Source organism: Dama dama, chromosome 7 (genome assembly GCF_033118175.1).
Source record: "Dama dama isolate Ldn47 chromosome 7, ASM3311817v1, whole genome shotgun sequence".
Classification (NCBI taxonomy): domain Eukaryota; kingdom Metazoa; phylum Chordata; class Mammalia; order Artiodactyla; family Cervidae; genus Dama; species Dama dama.
The window spans coordinates 6,226,329-6,243,073 of NC_083687.1; the positions used below are offsets into that span (position 1 = coordinate 6,226,329).

General features: G+C 40.5%; 1 protein-coding gene across 11 annotated transcripts in view; it reads left to right on the top strand.

Annotated features, from left to right (window-relative positions):
• Positions 1 to 16,745, top strand: part of DST (dystonin) — a 517,500-nt gene that overhangs the window by 113,355 nt on the left and 387,400 nt on the right. The window lies entirely within an intron of this gene.

Consider the following 16,745-nt stretch of genomic DNA (forward strand, 5'->3'; position numbering starts at 1 on the left):
GTGGTTGGATGGAAGGCTGGTTCAGTAGGAGTTTACTTCAGAAACTTACAGCGTGGCTGATGGTTGGCTCTGTGTGGGGACAGGATGGGGCGCAGTGACTTTGTTGTTGAAGTTACAGTTGAAGATACTTGGGTTCTTTTTAATTTGTAAAAAATCTCTTACAGTGTGTGTTCATTATAAAACATGGTTTGGAGTTTTAAAAATTCATTTAAAGCTGCTGTTAAATAGACCTTTAGCTTAAGCTGTAGATGGATGGAATCCAGTAGATTCAGTAAATGATGTGAAGAGCTGACTCATTGGAAAAGATCCTGATCCTGGGAAAGATTGAGGGCAGGAGGAAAAGAGGGTGACAGAAGATGAGATGGTTAGATGGCATCATCAACTCAATGGATATGAGTTTGAGCAAACTCTGGGAGATAGTGAAGGACGGGGAAGCCTGGCATGCTGCAGTCCATGGGGCTGCAAAGGGTCGGGCATGATTGAGCTACTAAACAACAACAACAAATAAATATTTATCAAAAAAAGAAAATACCGTTTTGAGATAGTCTTTTTCCTTTTTTTTTTCTTTTTAAAGGAGTGTAGTTGACATAACATTAGAAAAAAATTCTTAATATTAAATCATTGTTAGGGCTTCCCAGGTGGTCCTAGCGGTAAAGAACCACTACAGGAGGCATAAGAGACTTGGGTTTGATCCCTGGGTGGGAAGGTCCGCTGGAGGAGGGCACGGCAACCCACTCCAGTGTTCTTGCCTGGAGAATCCCATGGACAGAGGAGCCTGGCGGGCCACAGTCCACAGGATTGCAGAGAGTTGGACGTGGCTGAAGTGACTTAGCATACATGCACTTCTGTGACAGGCACAGTGCCGTGTATTGCAAATGAGTTCTCTCTCATTTCTAAATCTCATAACTATTTAGCTACTGCTGTTCACCAATATGAACATTGAGGCTAGAGAAGTTAATTTTCCTGAAATCATATAGCTAAAACTGGTAGCAGTGACATTTGACCATCAAGGATATATTTGATATAAGCTATATATTTTGAGTTTTGTTATACTGACCAGGAAATGTTACAGAAATAGTGTTTTTAAGCATATTTTTAAAATTAGGATTATGATTTTGATTATTACTAGATCTTTCTGAAATGTGTTAAATGGATACATGAAGTAAAAAGTAATAGTTTAAAAATTCATAGAGATTTAGTTCAAATAGTAAATAGATTTTGGAGCTTGAACCTGTTGTATCTTAGCTGGCTTATATATTCTAATGGGTAGATATCCATGAAAACAGAATAGAATTTTAGTATGATCATTTCCAGTGTGTATCTAGATTGAGATTTTTGAAAAGAATTACGTTTTGTAAATGTCACTGATGAATGTGGCTGCCTTGATACATGCCTGAGATGTTTCCTGGAAAGAATCGTCAAAGGGAGCTGACAAAGTCCTGATTTTTCTCTAGTGGGTGAAAATATTTCCCAGTGAATCCTGGTATTAAAGACATTATACAAAGATACCATTGTCCCAGTGAATTAAAAACATGGCCCTGTTCGCAGTGATACAGTGCTCCATGCTGGCCGTGCCAGCGTGGCGGTTTGTCTTCTTGATGTTGGGCATGAAGCAGTACTATTCGGTGGCTTATTTTACCCTCCTGCAGTGAGAGAGGCAGACCTCCTTCACTCTCCACATCACCAGGTTAAAACCTGAGCTGAAAGTCGTTCAGTCGTGTCCGACTCTGCGCTCCAGGCCAGTACACTGGAGTGGGTAGCCTTTCCCTTCTCCAGGAGATCCTCCCGAAACCCAGGGATCGATCCCAGGTCTCCCACGTTGCAGGCGGATTCTTTTCCAGCTGAGCCACAAGGGAAGCCATTTTAGGTTAATAAAGATGGGATAAATAGGTTAAAAAAGGTGGGATAAAATAGGGCATATAAGGTATTTTGGGCAGTAGAGATTACATAGTCAGTGAATGAGATAGACCTAAAAATGCAAGTCCTCTGACTCCTCCTAGGGCAGTGGCCATAAAAAACAAAAAAAATTTTTTTAAGGGAAGTTGTGGTTTTATGGAAAAATTGAGCAGAGTACAGAGTTCTTACGTGCTCCCTCCCCTCCCCACAGTTTCCCCTTTTGATACCTTGCATTGGTGTGGTACATTTGTTTAACTGATGAACCAGTATTAGTACATTATTATTAACTAAGATCCAGTTTGCGTTTGTAACACTGCACAGTTCTTTCTGGGCTCTTTAGCCTGTTTCATTGATCTGTGTGTCTGCTTTTGTGTCCCCATCATATTGTTTTCATTACCATAGCTTTGTATGTGGTCTCAAGTCAGGGAGCCTGATTCTTTCAGCTCTGTTCTTCCTTCTCAAGATTATTTTGGCTCTTCAGGGTCTTTTCTTTTTCCATACACATTTTAAAATTATTTGTTCCAGTTCTGTGAAAAATGCCATCAGTGTTGATAGAGGCTGCATTGATGGAGGTTGCCTTGGGTAGTATGCTCATTTTAACAGTATTCTTCCTTTTCAAAAACACAGTGTATCTTTGCATCTGTTTCTGTTGTCTCCAATTTGTTTCATTGATATCTTATAGTTTTCTGAGTACAGGCCTTTTACTTCCTTAGGTAGGTTTATTCCAAGGTGTTTTATTCTTTTTGATGTGATGGTAAATGAGATTGTTGCCTTAATTTCTTTTTGATAGTTCATTGTTAGTGTATAGAAATGTGGCAGATTTCTATATATTAATTTTGTATCCTGCAGCTTAACCAAATTCATTGATGAGCTCTAGTAGTTTTCTGGTGATGGCTGTAGGGTTTTCTTTGTATAGTGTCATGTCATCTGCCAACAGTGACAGTTTTCTTCTTTTTTTCCAATTTGGATTCCTTTTATTTCTTTTTCTTGTCTGATTTCTGTGGCTGAGACTTTCAAAACTATGTTGAATATGTACAGTTCTTTGGAAGTTGACACATGCATGCCGTGTGTTCACTATTAGAGTATCATATAGAATAGTTTGACAGCCCCCAAGTCCTATGTTCTGCCTCTTCATTCTCCCATGCTTCTGCTTCTGGTACCCACTGATTTTTTTTTTTTTTTTGTCTCCACATAGTTTAATCTTTTCCAGAGTTTCCTATAGTGGGAAGTACACAGTATGTAGTCTCCTTAGACTGGTTTCTTTCGCTTGAAAGTGAAAGTGAAAGTTGCTCAGTCATGTCTGACTCTTGTGACCCCATGGTCTATACAGTCCATGGAATTCTCCAGGCCAGAATACTGGAGTGGGTTGCCTTTCCCTTCTCTGGGGGATCTTCCTGACCCAGGGATTGAACCGGTTCTCCCGCATTGCAAGCGAATTCTTTACCAGCTGAGCTGGCAAAGGAAGCCCTTCTTTCTCTTAGTAATGTGCGTTTAAGGTTCCTCCATGTCTCTCCATGGGTTGATAGAGCATTTCTTTTTACTGTTGAATAGTATTCCATTGTATGAATTTACGTTTGTTCATTCATTCACCTTTTGAAGGACTTCTTGGTTGCTTTCAACTTCCATCAATTTTGAGTAAAGAAAGTGAAAGTGAAGTCGCTCAGTCGTGTCTGACTCTTTGCGACCCTATGGACTGTAGCCCAGCAGGCTCTGCCATCCATGGGATTTTCCAGGCAGGAGTACTGGAGTGGGTTGCCATTTCCTTCTCCAGGAGATCTTCCCGACCCAGGGATTGAACCTGGGTCTCCTGCATTGTAGGCAGACGCTTTACCGTCTGAGCGACCAGGGAAGTCTGGTGACATGTGATGGGGAGTATCTTTTCATATGTGCATTTGCATTTATGAATGTCCTTTGGTGAGTTGTCTGGTCAGATCTTTTGCCTTTTGTTTTCTTCCTGTTGAGTTTTTAGTCCTTTGTATCTTTCAGATATCAGTCCTTTATCACATATCTTTCATGAATGATGAATAATTTTTTTTAAGTTTACTTAAATTTCAATTTTATTAAGTTTATTTTTAAATTTTAATTCTATTTCAAAATTTAACTCGAGATTTGAATATTTTATTTTTAATTTAATTTTATACTAAAGTATAGTCAATTTATTGCTACAATGTTGTGTTACTTTTAGGCATTCAGCAAAATGATTCAGTTGTACATATACATATGTTCATTCTCTGTCAGATTCTTTCCCCATAGAGATTATTACGGAATACTGAGTAGAGTTCCCTGCGTTATACAGTAGGTCCTTGTTCACTATCTGTTTTGTATGTAGTAGTGTGTGTATGTTGTTGTTGAGCTGCTCAGTTGTGTCTGACTCTTTGTGACCCCATGGACTGCAGCACGCCAGGCTTCCCAGCTTGCTCAGACTCATGTCCATTGAGTCGGTGATGCCATCCAACCATCTTGTCCTCTGTCATCCCCTTCTCCTCCTGCCTTTAACATTTCTCAGCATCAGGGTCTTTTCCAATGAGTCAGTTCTTTGCATCAGGTGGCCAAAGTATTGGAGCTTCAGCATCAGTCCTTCCAATGAATATTCAGGACTGATCTTTAGTATTGACTGCTTTGATCTTGCAGTCCAAGGGACTCTCAAGAGTCTTCTCCAACACCACAGTTCAAAAGCATCAATTCTTCAGCGCTCAGCCTTCTTTATGGTCCAGCTCTCACATCCATACACGACTACTGGAAAAACCATAACTTTGACAATATGGACCTTTGTTGGCAAAGTAATGTCTCTGCTTTTTAATATGTTGTCTAGGTTTGCCATAGCTTTTCTCCCAAGGAGCAAGTGTCTTTTAATTTCATGGCTGCAGTCACCATCTGCAGTGATTTTGGAGCCCAAGAAAATAAAGTCTGTCACTGTTTCCATTGTTTCCCCATCTATTTGCCTTGAAGTCGTGGGACCAGATGCCATGATCTTTGATTTTTGAATGTTGAGTTTTAAGCCAGCTTTTTCACTCTCCTCTTTCACTTTCATCAAGAGACTCTTTAGTTCTTCTTTATTTTCTGCCATAAGGGTGGTTTCATCTGCATACCTGAAATTATTGATATTTCTCCTGGCAATCTTGATTCTAGCTTGTGCTTCATCCAGCCTGGCATTTTGCATGATGTACTCTGCATATAAGTTAAATAAGCAGGGTGACAGTTTATAGCCTTGACATATTCCTTTCCCCATTTGCAACCAGTCTGTTTTTCCTTGTCAGGTTCTAACTGTTGCTTCCTGACCTGCATGCAAGTTTCTCAGGAGGCAGATCAGGTGGTCTGGTATTCCCATCTCTTGAAGAATTTTCCACAGTTTGTTGTGATCCAGTCAGTCAAAGGCTTTAGTGTCATCAGTGAAGCAGATGTTCTTCTGGAATTCTCTTGCTTTTTCAATGATCCAGCAGATGTTGGCAATTTGATCTCTAGTTCCTTTGCCTTTTCTAAATCCAGCTTGAGCATCTGAGAATTCTCGGTTCAGGTACTGTTGAAGCCTAGCTTGGAGAATTTTGAGCATTACTTTGCTAACATGTGAAATGAGTGCAAATGTGCAGTAGTTTGAACATTCTTTGTGTATATGATAGTGATCTTTTTATGTTGTTACCTCCTTTTGACACTTTTGAACCACTGCATATTATAGATACTGTTTAAATAAATAGGGCCTTGGGCATTTTCTTTCCCAGGGGCACATTATTTGTAAGTACTGTTTTGTTTTGCATGTGTTCACCATGTGGACCTCCTACGTGGGCTTGCTTGGGGTGGCTCAGAGTTCAGCAATCTGACAGTTTGCTTTGGTGAATCTGCATATTGCTGCTGCTACAGTTCAGGTATCCTGCTGGCTGGCAGCTATGATGCGTTATAACACTTGAGTCTAAAATTAGTTGAACTATTCTATTTTAAGGATAGGCTGACATTAGTAGTTCATGTCCTGCAAAACATGTGAAAGCTAAACTCTTAGGGTATCGAGTTACTTCTTTTAAAATGTAGTCGGGAGTAGGACTAAATAGATAGTGGTTTATATAATTGGAGAATTTTTGTGATGGCGATTTGATTGTAGTCTGAGTATCATGCTGTGTATATAGATAATGTCTAAGAGCACAAAGTTTTACTGTTACTACTTAGAATTAAGCAGCAGGTAAATGATCGTGTTTGAGTTCTAAAACCATGAGTTATGAGGTAAAACAAGATTACCTGATTATTTTTTCAGTGTATTTTTGGAAGAGCTACCGCCTGTAAATATTTATGAATGCTGGAAACCACTGGCTGCTTTTGCTAGGAAAAAAGTATTTGGTTGTTCATTTTGTGATCTTTGTAATAACCTTATTTACATAACAGAAACTAGAGAATATTGACAATACTTGGTAGATAAAAACCCAAGTGGTTGAAATTCAGAGTTTTGAGTTTGCATAGATATTATTTAAATAAATAACTTTATGATCTTCCTGAGGAAGGGCTTATGGTTATGAAGGCAGTTGTAGTGTTATTTGACTGTGTCTTTCACACAACCTCAGAAGCCCGAACAACTTAGCTGCTACAGATGACATATTCTTTGTACTTTTTTGTTCTTTGAACAAAACAGATTGAAGAATTCTAAATTACAGAAAGCAAAATGCAAGCGTGCTTTCTGTTCCTCGTGGAAAAATAGATGTATTTAATGTTACAAATGTTTTCTCATTTAGAAAACTGTATAGAAATTTAAATCTGGTTCCTTAGTAGAGTTAAAATGATAAACAGGATAAAATACTTCTGTAACTAGCGTTTCATTGAAAGCAGTCAAGCTGCATTATTCCCAACCTCATCTTTCTATATTTCTCATCAGAAATTAGTTGATCCCATGCTCAAATGCACAGATCACAGTGCCACTTACACCCTCCCGGAGCCTCCGTCGTCTGTTCTGATCAGGGTCTTTGGGAAGGCTGGGGAGAGAGGACACACTTGGGGGTAGGAGAAATTTATCTTCACCAATTGAAATATGTGGTTTAATTCTAAATGCTTATTGATCATATACTTAAAAATGTGCAGAGGAGCGGGCGCCTGTGGAAGGAAGAGGGACGCAGGCTGTGGGCTGTAGCCTCTGGAACAGCAGAGATGGTGAGGCCAGTGGGCCCCCTCCACGCATGTCAGTGAGCCCCTCGGGGATGGCCCGTCCAGGCCTCGAAGGTTCTCGGGGCGGAAGGGACTCAGGCAGGGCTGGTGTCTGAGGGAGGCGGGTCTGGGGAGGAGGCTCCGTGCTGTGGGTGAGGGTGGAAGGTGTTGGTGGAGTGTTTTCTGCATTTGCCTTTTCATTTGCACAGTCTGACCTTGTATTTCACTCTTTGCCCTGTGGGAAGAGTATTACCATAACGACTTAATCAATGCTTTAAACAAGAGAGATTTTATTTGTGGGTAATCAGTGTTAAGCTATAAATTATACCCAGTGTTTTTAAGAACTCTGCTAATGCCATGGATATATTATCAAATCTTAGGCTTCAGTTGTGAGAAATACCTTGTAGACCTGGCTCAACAAATGCAAAGGTTGAGACAGTCTTGCCATTTGAGAAAAGCCTGTGTTGCTCTGAACTGCCCTCGAAGGCCTGCTTTTGCTTCGTTCATGGGTCTTGCCCAGTGGTGTTGTCATTGTTGATTGAGAGTCTTGACATGGTGTAGGAAGTTCAGAGATCGATGATCATAACTCCTTACATATTGATCGTATTTTTATAAACACGTAATAATTTCATTCTCACACCTCCTCTCTGAGACAAGTCACATAAGAGTCAGTTCCCTCGGAAACCGATTTCCCATGCCTGCATTGGCGGGTGGCTGCCTGGGTCCTGACAGGGAGTCCACAAAGGCCTCTGCTCTTGGTGTTGTGGTCTATCTATATATGCATTCACAGCTGTTATTAACCGTATAAGTGATGTATGTGACAAGAGGTGCATAGTCTCAGTTTAAATAAACCGCTATTTAGTAAGTCCTGGGATTATTGGTAGAGGTCTATATTTAGGAAGTAGGTAAATACAGTTTCTTTTTTGTGTAACATTGTTTTGGGCTAGCCTTAACTTATAAACTTTATTGAAAAATTCTATTGCTGGCTATTGGGAATTTAGGTATTGGAGAGAAAAACCCCATTATCTTTTATTTTTGTTGTTAACTGAAGCAGCTTTTAAAATTACAGGGTTTTACGTTTAAACAAGAAAACTATCCCAATGACTAAATGTATAATTTCTGTATTACTCAGTGGAAAAGCAGGAACTATGTCTATGTAAATTTTGGGGGAACATGAGAAGAAAAATCTATGATACAAGGTAGCATTTTTGCATAATAAAGAAATGTGCAAAATATGCATAAAAGATCTATAGTTCCATTATCCAAATACACTAATTAATGTGCTGACATATTTTCTCTTCTTTTCCATTTCTCTTTTCTCCTTAATATATAACATTTAAAAACTTGGACCATGTATGTAAAATTCTGTATCCTGCTTGTGTCCAACTCTTCACAACCCCATGGTCTGCAGCATGGCAGGCTTCCCTGGCCTTCACTGTCTCCTGGAGTTTACTCAGATTTATGTCCATTGAGTTGGTGATGCTGTCTAAGCATCTCATCCTCTGTACCCCCTTCTCCTTTGGCTTTCAGCCTTTCCCAGCATCATAGCCTTTTCCAATAAGTTGGCTCCTTGCAGTCCAAGGGACTCTGAAGAATCTTGTCCAGCACAGCCATTTGAAGGAAGTCAGTTCCTTGGTGCTCAGTCTTCATTATGGTTCAACTCTCACATCCATACATGACTGCTGGAAAGACCATAGCTTTGACTGTATGGACCTTTGTTGGCAAAGTAATGGATCTGCTTTTTAATATACTGTCTAGGTTTGTCATAGCTTTCCAAGGAGTAAGTGTCTTTTAATTTCATGGCTGCAGTCACCATGCACAGTGATTTTGGAGCCCCAAAAAATAAAGTCTCTCACTGCTTCTACCTTTTCCCCATCTATTTGCCATGAAATGATGGGACCAGATGCTGTGATCTTAGTTTTTTGAGTGTTGAGTTTTAAGCCAGCTTTTTTACTATCTTCTTTGACACTCATCAAGAGGCTCTTTAGTTCCTCTTCACTTTCTGCCATTAGAGTGGTATCATCTACATATCTGAGGTTGTTGATATTTCTTCTGTCAGTCTTGATTCCAGATTGTGATTCATCCAGCATTTCTCACACTCTGCTTGTTCACTTAATATATCAGGATATTTTCTAAATGCCATTAAATGTTGAGGTTGGCGAAAAAGTTCATTTGGGTTTTTCTGTACCATCTTATGGAAAAACCCAAAAGAACTTTTTGGCCAACCCAATATTATTTCAAAGTGTTTTCAATGACTGATGCGTGCATTCTGTTATGTATAAACAGTGTTGTGACACCATTTAAGCAATTTTGTATCCTGATGGATTTGGTTAATATTATTATGTTGGTATATTTTGATCTAATTACAAGCTTCAGAAATACGTTTTCAAGATAACAAAGAAATCTTATGGATTATATAAGCTGTTAACAGTTAACTGGTTATAAGATGCTGCCTATTTCATGACTGAGTAGATTCTTGAATTATATATCCAATTAAAATATTCTAATCGGTCTGAAGTCTGGAAATTCCACAATAAACTAAGCAATGATGAATGATCTAGAGATCTGATTTCCCTTCCTGGCTCGCAGTGCTAACTTGCCAGTCTTGCATGGGCTCATAAGTCAAAGGAATGATTGCCTCATCATCCTGTAGTACTTGCTGCAATGAATTAATTCATTGTTTATTCATTTAGAAAACATTTATTGAGTATTTATTTATTTATTGAGTATTTATTTATTGAGTATTTCTTGTGTGCCAGCAAGTACAATACGTTAGATCGCTAGGGTGACCAATACATGAGAAACAGTTACCTTTTATTTTACTTGTTGAGTTGTGGATGCATAATTTATTCTCTCTCTCTCTCTTTTTTTTGGTCCAATATTTAATTTTATTTATTATTTTTAAATTTTGTGTCACTTTATTCTGATATGATCTGTCTGGTTATCTTTGACATCACTTTCTGACCTACTTTCCATTTATTCTTTTTACCATACACTGTATTTTTTATTTGAGATGATCACCTATTCATAGTTTTATTTCTGAAACTACTATTGATTCCTTTTGAAAACCTTTTGAAAATGCCTTTGTTCTGTGCTTAGTTGTTCTGTCATGTCCGACTCTTTGTGACCCCATGGACTGTAGCCCGCCAGGCTCCTCTTTCCATGGGATTCTCCAGGCAAGAATACTGGGGTGGGTTGCTATGCCCTTTTTCTGGGGATCTTCCTAACCCAGGGATTGAACCCAGGTCTCCCGCATTGTAGGCGGATTCTTTACCATCTGAGCCACCAGGGAAAATGCCTTTAGGACTTTTGATATAGGCTATAATCCTTGATTGCATTTGCCTTTTATTGTTTATGCTGGTCTTCAAGATTGTACTCTTTGTTAGCGGTACTGAATTAAGCAGTACTTGGAGGGTACTAGGCTTATTTGTAATACTGATTGAAGTGAAACTTTGGAAGAAATTCCTAATTTAAAACCTTTTCCCACTTTCTTCACATGAGTTATGATATGTAAACTTGGTGCCTTTGAGTGTGAACAAGTGACCTATATTGATCAGTGAAAAGAACTGTAGTTCTGCATCTGACCCTGATTCTGCTCCCTTGCTCAAGGCCCATCTTTGAGAATTACCATTGCTCGTGGTTGATCCAGAGAAACAATGAGTGCACTGATTTCTGGACTTTCATTTTATAATTGGGAAAACTGAAGCCCAGGGAAGGGGAGTCAGCAGAGGGAAGAGCAGGATCTGCACTGAGGTCTCCACACACCTCCCGCTCCTTTACTGCTTGTTCATAGATAGAGGAGGTGCTTTCATGGGCTAGGCATGAGCCACTTCAGGAAAAAGCCCTGGCTTACGGGAGAGTTAGTAAGGAAATGAGAAACGAGTGGCCAGCAACAGGGAGTCGTGTGACATCCTGCGGTGAGAAGACTGCTGAGGTGTCCCCATTGCGTTTGATGTTTATGGTCTTTGGGGACCAGTGGGATGTCAGTGAACATTCATTTCGAGCAGCAGGCTCATCACTGTTCTGGGGCTTTAAGAAATAGATTAGGTTTAATATAAACTGGATTCATAAACCCAGACAAAATAGTCCTCCATTTTGAAAAATTCAGTGACGATTGGCTGCAGCGTTTGGCCAGTGTGTGGATTCCCGGCTGTTTTCTGATTAACTATAGGATTCAGGCTCCTGGCAGGCGGGCTGGGCCAGTGGCCATCCCATTCCCTTCCCCATGGCTGCCTTCAGGGGAGACTCTGGGGCTGCCCCCGTGCTGGGGGTCAGGGCGGACACAGGGGATGCTGCTTTATGACCTTTCTCTAGTCTGAGTCCAGAGGGTGAGTGGCAGGGAGGGGACGGGACCTTGGGGTCTCCTTGCACCCCGGAGGGCCGTGTGCCGTGTGTGGGAGGTGTGTGCTGGCGGGAAGGGGCTGAGAAGAGGAGAGCAGCTCATCTCTTGGTGTTTCTGGGGAGCCGGAGGTGAACATGGCCCGACTTCGCTGCCCATCTTGGGTTCTTTGCTTCCGTTCGCTTGCCCTGCACCCTCCGAGCTGAGGTTTGCTTCTCCTGAGGTCCAGGCTCCTCAGCCTCCCTGTGACGGCAGCAGGTGAGTATGTGGTTGGAGGGGTGTGATTTGGAAAGTGCGTTTCCATAGCAACATGCCTGTTGTATGTATTTATTAAACTTTATTTTTTTTGTAGATCCCGTTATTTAATTATTCTAGATTGACTCCAAAATGTCAATGTATGTTGTACAGCAATAATGTTATTGTTTTGCCATTTTTGCAATTAAAAATAGAGCCTTGTATGACCAGGGGTTATCTAATTTTTATTTAAACAGGATTTTAAAGAGGAAATGTGTTATACATTGGGTTTTTTTTTTTTTTTTTGGAATTTACAAGCAAATTTCTACAGTAAAATTTTCACTGGCAAATATTTGGGGGTAGGTCTCTGGGGAAATTTAAAGGATTTTGGAAAATGTTAGTATTTTTTTTAAGGTTAGTGACCACTTTTATTCGTGTTGTCATCCTCTAAAAGCATTTAGTGTAACATCCAGGACTGGCAAGGATGTGGGAAAATAGTACTTCAGGCATTGCTTCTGACATGTGATTTCTTAACCATCTTTGGGGAGAGGAGGTTGCTGCTGAAGGAACATCTTCTCTGACCCACCAAAATTCCAGAATCTTCCTTACAGGTAGAATTCAAGATGTTTATTGTGACATTGTTTATAATGGCAAAATACTGGAAACAGCCTGAATGACTATCAATAGGGGATAGCTGAGTAAATTTATATACTTCTATACCTTGAAATGTTAAGAGACTATTAAAAAATATGAGTTAGATGTCTCATTATTGACCCATAACATTTCCCCAGTGTTTTAAGAAAAAAGGCAGAAGACTAGTGTGTATGGCATTTTTATAAAAAGGGAAAAATTCTGTATTGATGCACAGGGAGAGAGATGAAGGTTAGAAACTGAGATGTGAATAGTGGTTAACTCCGAGGGGTAAGCTTTTTTTCAGTCTTGGCATTTGACATTTTGTAAAGGATCTTATTTCTTCTTTTATAAATATAGATACCACCACAAATAAAGTAGAACATTTATAAGAGGAAAATTGTTAAATATTTGCACACATGTGATGAAGCAGTACTGGTTTTTGAGAGTAGGTTTCACCGTGTGAATCTGATGAGTATGATTTATAAGTTGTGGGTATTGAGTGACATTGACTTAATAGACCATCTGGCACTCTCGTGAACAATTTACGGACTTAGGGTTGGTGTGGTCCCTGTGGCTGAAGCGGCTCATTATGACCTCAACTATCATTCTTCACCTCTGATTTGATCAGACATTTGCCAGAAAAGTCCAGTGGGGCAAGAGGGTGCTGACTCAAAGAGTTAGGCAGATGGAACCCTGGTCCCTAAGGAGTGCTGTCCTGAGTCACAGGTCTGTTTTTCTTATCTGGCTTCATTTTTTACTCATTTATTTAACAAATTATCTGAAAGTGTATTGAGTGTCCATGACAGTTACAATGATTAAAAAAAAATGGCATTGCTTTTTAGGAGATCTCAGTCTGTTGGGGGAAATCAGCAACATGAATAAGGAACAATTAAGATGCTGTACATTCAGTGTGAATAAAGTATCCTAGGAGTGACTATCTTACACTCTTTACCCAATGAGGTCAACCTGTCCTGTATCTCTTGGCTTCTTTCATAAAGTTTTGTTTCTCTGACAAATAGGAAGAAAGAAATTATAGGAGAGCCCGGTTATAGTATTAACTTTTTCTTTTTCTGTGGATTGGAATATTAATATAACATAATGCAGGGTTAGAAGGGAGTGCCTACTACTAATAGATCATATGGAAATACAGGAGGGGGACTGAGGAAAATGAATTGCATCTTTGTTTATAGGATCATAAAATAAGGGAATATTGAGTAGTTTTGACAAGTTGGGAAACTATAGAATATACTTTTAAGTCTTTTAAATATTTCCAGTGATTATCATGGTATTTTTAATTGTTATTATTTAGTTGTTAAGTCATGTTCCACTCTTGGGACCCCCATGGACTTTAGCCTTCCAGGCTCTTCTGTCCATGGGATTTCCCAGGCAAGAATACTGAAGTGGGTTGCCATTTCCTTCTCCAGGGCATCTTCGCAGCTCAGGGATTGAACCTGAGTGTCTCCTGCATTGCAGGCAGGAGCTGCCCGGGAAGTCCATCCTGGTACTTGGCATATTGCAAATGCTTAATAATTATTTTGCTTTTTTAAACAGGTGAATGAATTTCTGTTGAGGATTTTGGGCTTTTAAGATTTTCTGAATTTGGGGTTTCCCTGGCGGTCCAGTGGTTGTGATTCCACACTTCCAATGCAAAGGGCGCGGGTTCAATCCCTGTTCGAGGAACTAAGATCCTGCATTCTGTGTTACAAAAAGTAAAAATTAAAAAAATAAAGTGTACAACTTGAAAAGTTTTGAGTAGATTTTAAAAAAGATTTTCTAAATTCAGTTTCTTAATAACGCTAAGCAGAGTGGCTGTCTTAAGCTTTACCAGTACTTTCTTTTTCAGTGTCTAATCTGTTATTAATGTCCTCCAGTATTTTTTTCATCTCTAGCAGGTCAATTTGGGTCTTTTTTCACTTCTTTTGTGTCTTATCTGTCTCTCTTTAACATGCTCACACTTTGCTCAGTCTGTTTGGACATGCACAGTGTACTAATAATAGTTCTCTTAATATCCTGGTCTACTATTTCTACTTTTTGTGTCATTTTCTGGGTCTGTTCCTTTGATTACTGTTTTTCCGTATTTTCCAGCTTCATTGTATGCCTGGTAATTTTTTGTATAGATGCCAAACATTCTTGACTTTAGTTAGTTGGGTGCTGAATTTATAAAATGTCTTTTAATGGTTTTGTTTGCAAAGTATTAGAAGAGACCGACCCTTCTAAGGTTTGCTTTTTAAGCTTAGCTGGATAGAACCTTGTCAGCCTTAGCCTGGGGCTTGTCTTCCCGGTAACCGAGCTGACACCTTTCTGCATTCTGCCTGCTCCTTTCTGCTGGTTCTCTTCCTGGCTCTGGGAGTTTCCTAATGCATATGTACCACGTTGGGTGAACACAGCCCCTCACACGTCTCCAGACTTGGCCTTTGTGCAGCTCGTGCCTGTCCCCCCCCACGATGTTTCTGGTGGTCTTGAGCTCCTCAGCGGGACCGTCTTCTCCTCTGATGGAGACCACCCTCCCTCCCTGACCCTGCTCTCCCCTCCACAGCTGTGCTGAAGCCTGGAAACTCACTCCAGGCAGGCAGCTGGGCTGGTAGGACTCATTTGGTTGGTTTCCGTTCTCTCAGAAATCACTGTTGTCTCTGTTTTGTCTGATCTCCAAAGACATAAATACATTTTGTGCCTCTTTTTAGAGAGAAGTATTTGCGTCAAGTGGCAGAGTAAATCCAGGTCCTTTTACTCCATTGTGTCTGGAGGTGGCAGGCCCTCCTCTTCTCTTTAGAGGAGATGTCCCTGGTTGTCCGGTGGTTAAAAATCCACCGTGTAATGCAGGGGGTGTGGGTTTGATCCCTGGTTGGGAAACTGAGATCCCACACGCCGGGGAGCATCTAAGCCCACGTGCTGCAGCTGCTGAAGCCTGTGCCACAAAGAAAGACCCCACGTCGTGCAGTGAGGATCCTGCATGTTGCAACCGAGGCCTGACACAGCCAGATAAATAAGTAAACTTAAAAAAGGAAGCTTATGTGCATGCAAATCGTGCATAAAGTTACCAGTTACAGCTAGATGGACTGTAGCAGTATAGACTTAAAACCCTCAGAGTCCTTCCTGTATGGTTCATCTGTACGTCTGTTACCTTCTTTCTGTTCGATGGGTGCTCTGGACTTGGCTGGTGGAAGTATGGAAAAGAAAACCCGTGTATGGAAAAGAAAACCCATGGTCCAGGTTCACGTGTTGCCTTTGTGTTAATATTGATACAGCCCTGAGACGTGAGCATTGTTGTACAACAGAGAATGAAGATGTGACACATAGATTTCTGTATTTTCACGTTAACGTAAATGTTTTTGTTTGTGTGATATTAAACTTGAGTCAGTTTAATAAAACTACGTTTTCATAGTTGGGCAGGGAGAGGGGAAGGTTTCTTTTTGTAGTGACAGCACATTTATTCTGAAAAATAGAGCAGAATCATACAGCTGAGATGGCCTAATTTAGCAGAGCTGGACTCAGAGATTAAGCTCTTTGAACTGGGTAGAAGCGGAGTTAGAGCTGGAGCCCGGGAATTCTGATTTCTGGTGTAATGGTTTCCCGCTGAGTCATGCTGCCTGTGTACTCAGAGCTCCCGGGTGCACGTGCGGTATTTCTCTTCCTTGGCACGCACGGGTCCAGCAGCCAGTGTTGCTGTAGGCTTTGTTCTATGCTGTGCAAACTGCCATACTTTTGGCCTGAATTAGAACATTTCGTTGGTCCCTCTGAACACATTATTCCAGTGTGCACTGTTTTAACACAGGCATGCACTGAGCAGTTAGAAGGCAGTTGAGTGCTTGACCTTTTTTTTGAAAGTTAGTATTTGTGTTTCAGCCGGAGTGACTGTGGGCTCGTTTGATATTGACTTGAGTTGCTAAGTAATGTCAGAAGGTCAAACAATTTTAAGAGATGTGAGGACTGTATCTGATGACAGTTTGGCACTTGGCTTTTACCTCCTTAAAGTGGCCTTCATATTCAACTGTGGCAGATTAGCCCTGTTATTTTAAAGAATAATGAATCTACCTGGCTTTGGCAAAGCAGAAGAGACAAGGCCGGCGCAGTTACACACCAGGGTATGCGGTTCTCTGGGGACACAGTTTTGAAAAGGAACCTGAACATGGCAGTCGTGTTTTTATATACACCACCACACAGGCACAAGGAGACTACAGATAATGTATATTTTGATTTGCTACCCTTTCTTTTTCTCCTGTGAAAAAGGAAGACATTGAAGGTGATTTATTATAATAAATCTGTAATAATGGGCATTAGTGTTCTGGTAAGTTTTTGATCACCTATTCTTCCAGGATAAAAACCATGATTTGTAGCATTCGTGCTTTTCCAAGGTGTAAGGTGAGCTACACCATAAGTTGGGACTTCCCTGGTGGTCCAGTGGTTAGGAATCTGCCTTGCAATGTAGGGACATGGGTTTGATCTCTGGTCAGGGAAGTAAGATCCCACATGCCATGGAGCAAATAAGTCTGCGTGCCACAACTAGAGGGTCAGTAATTCACAACAA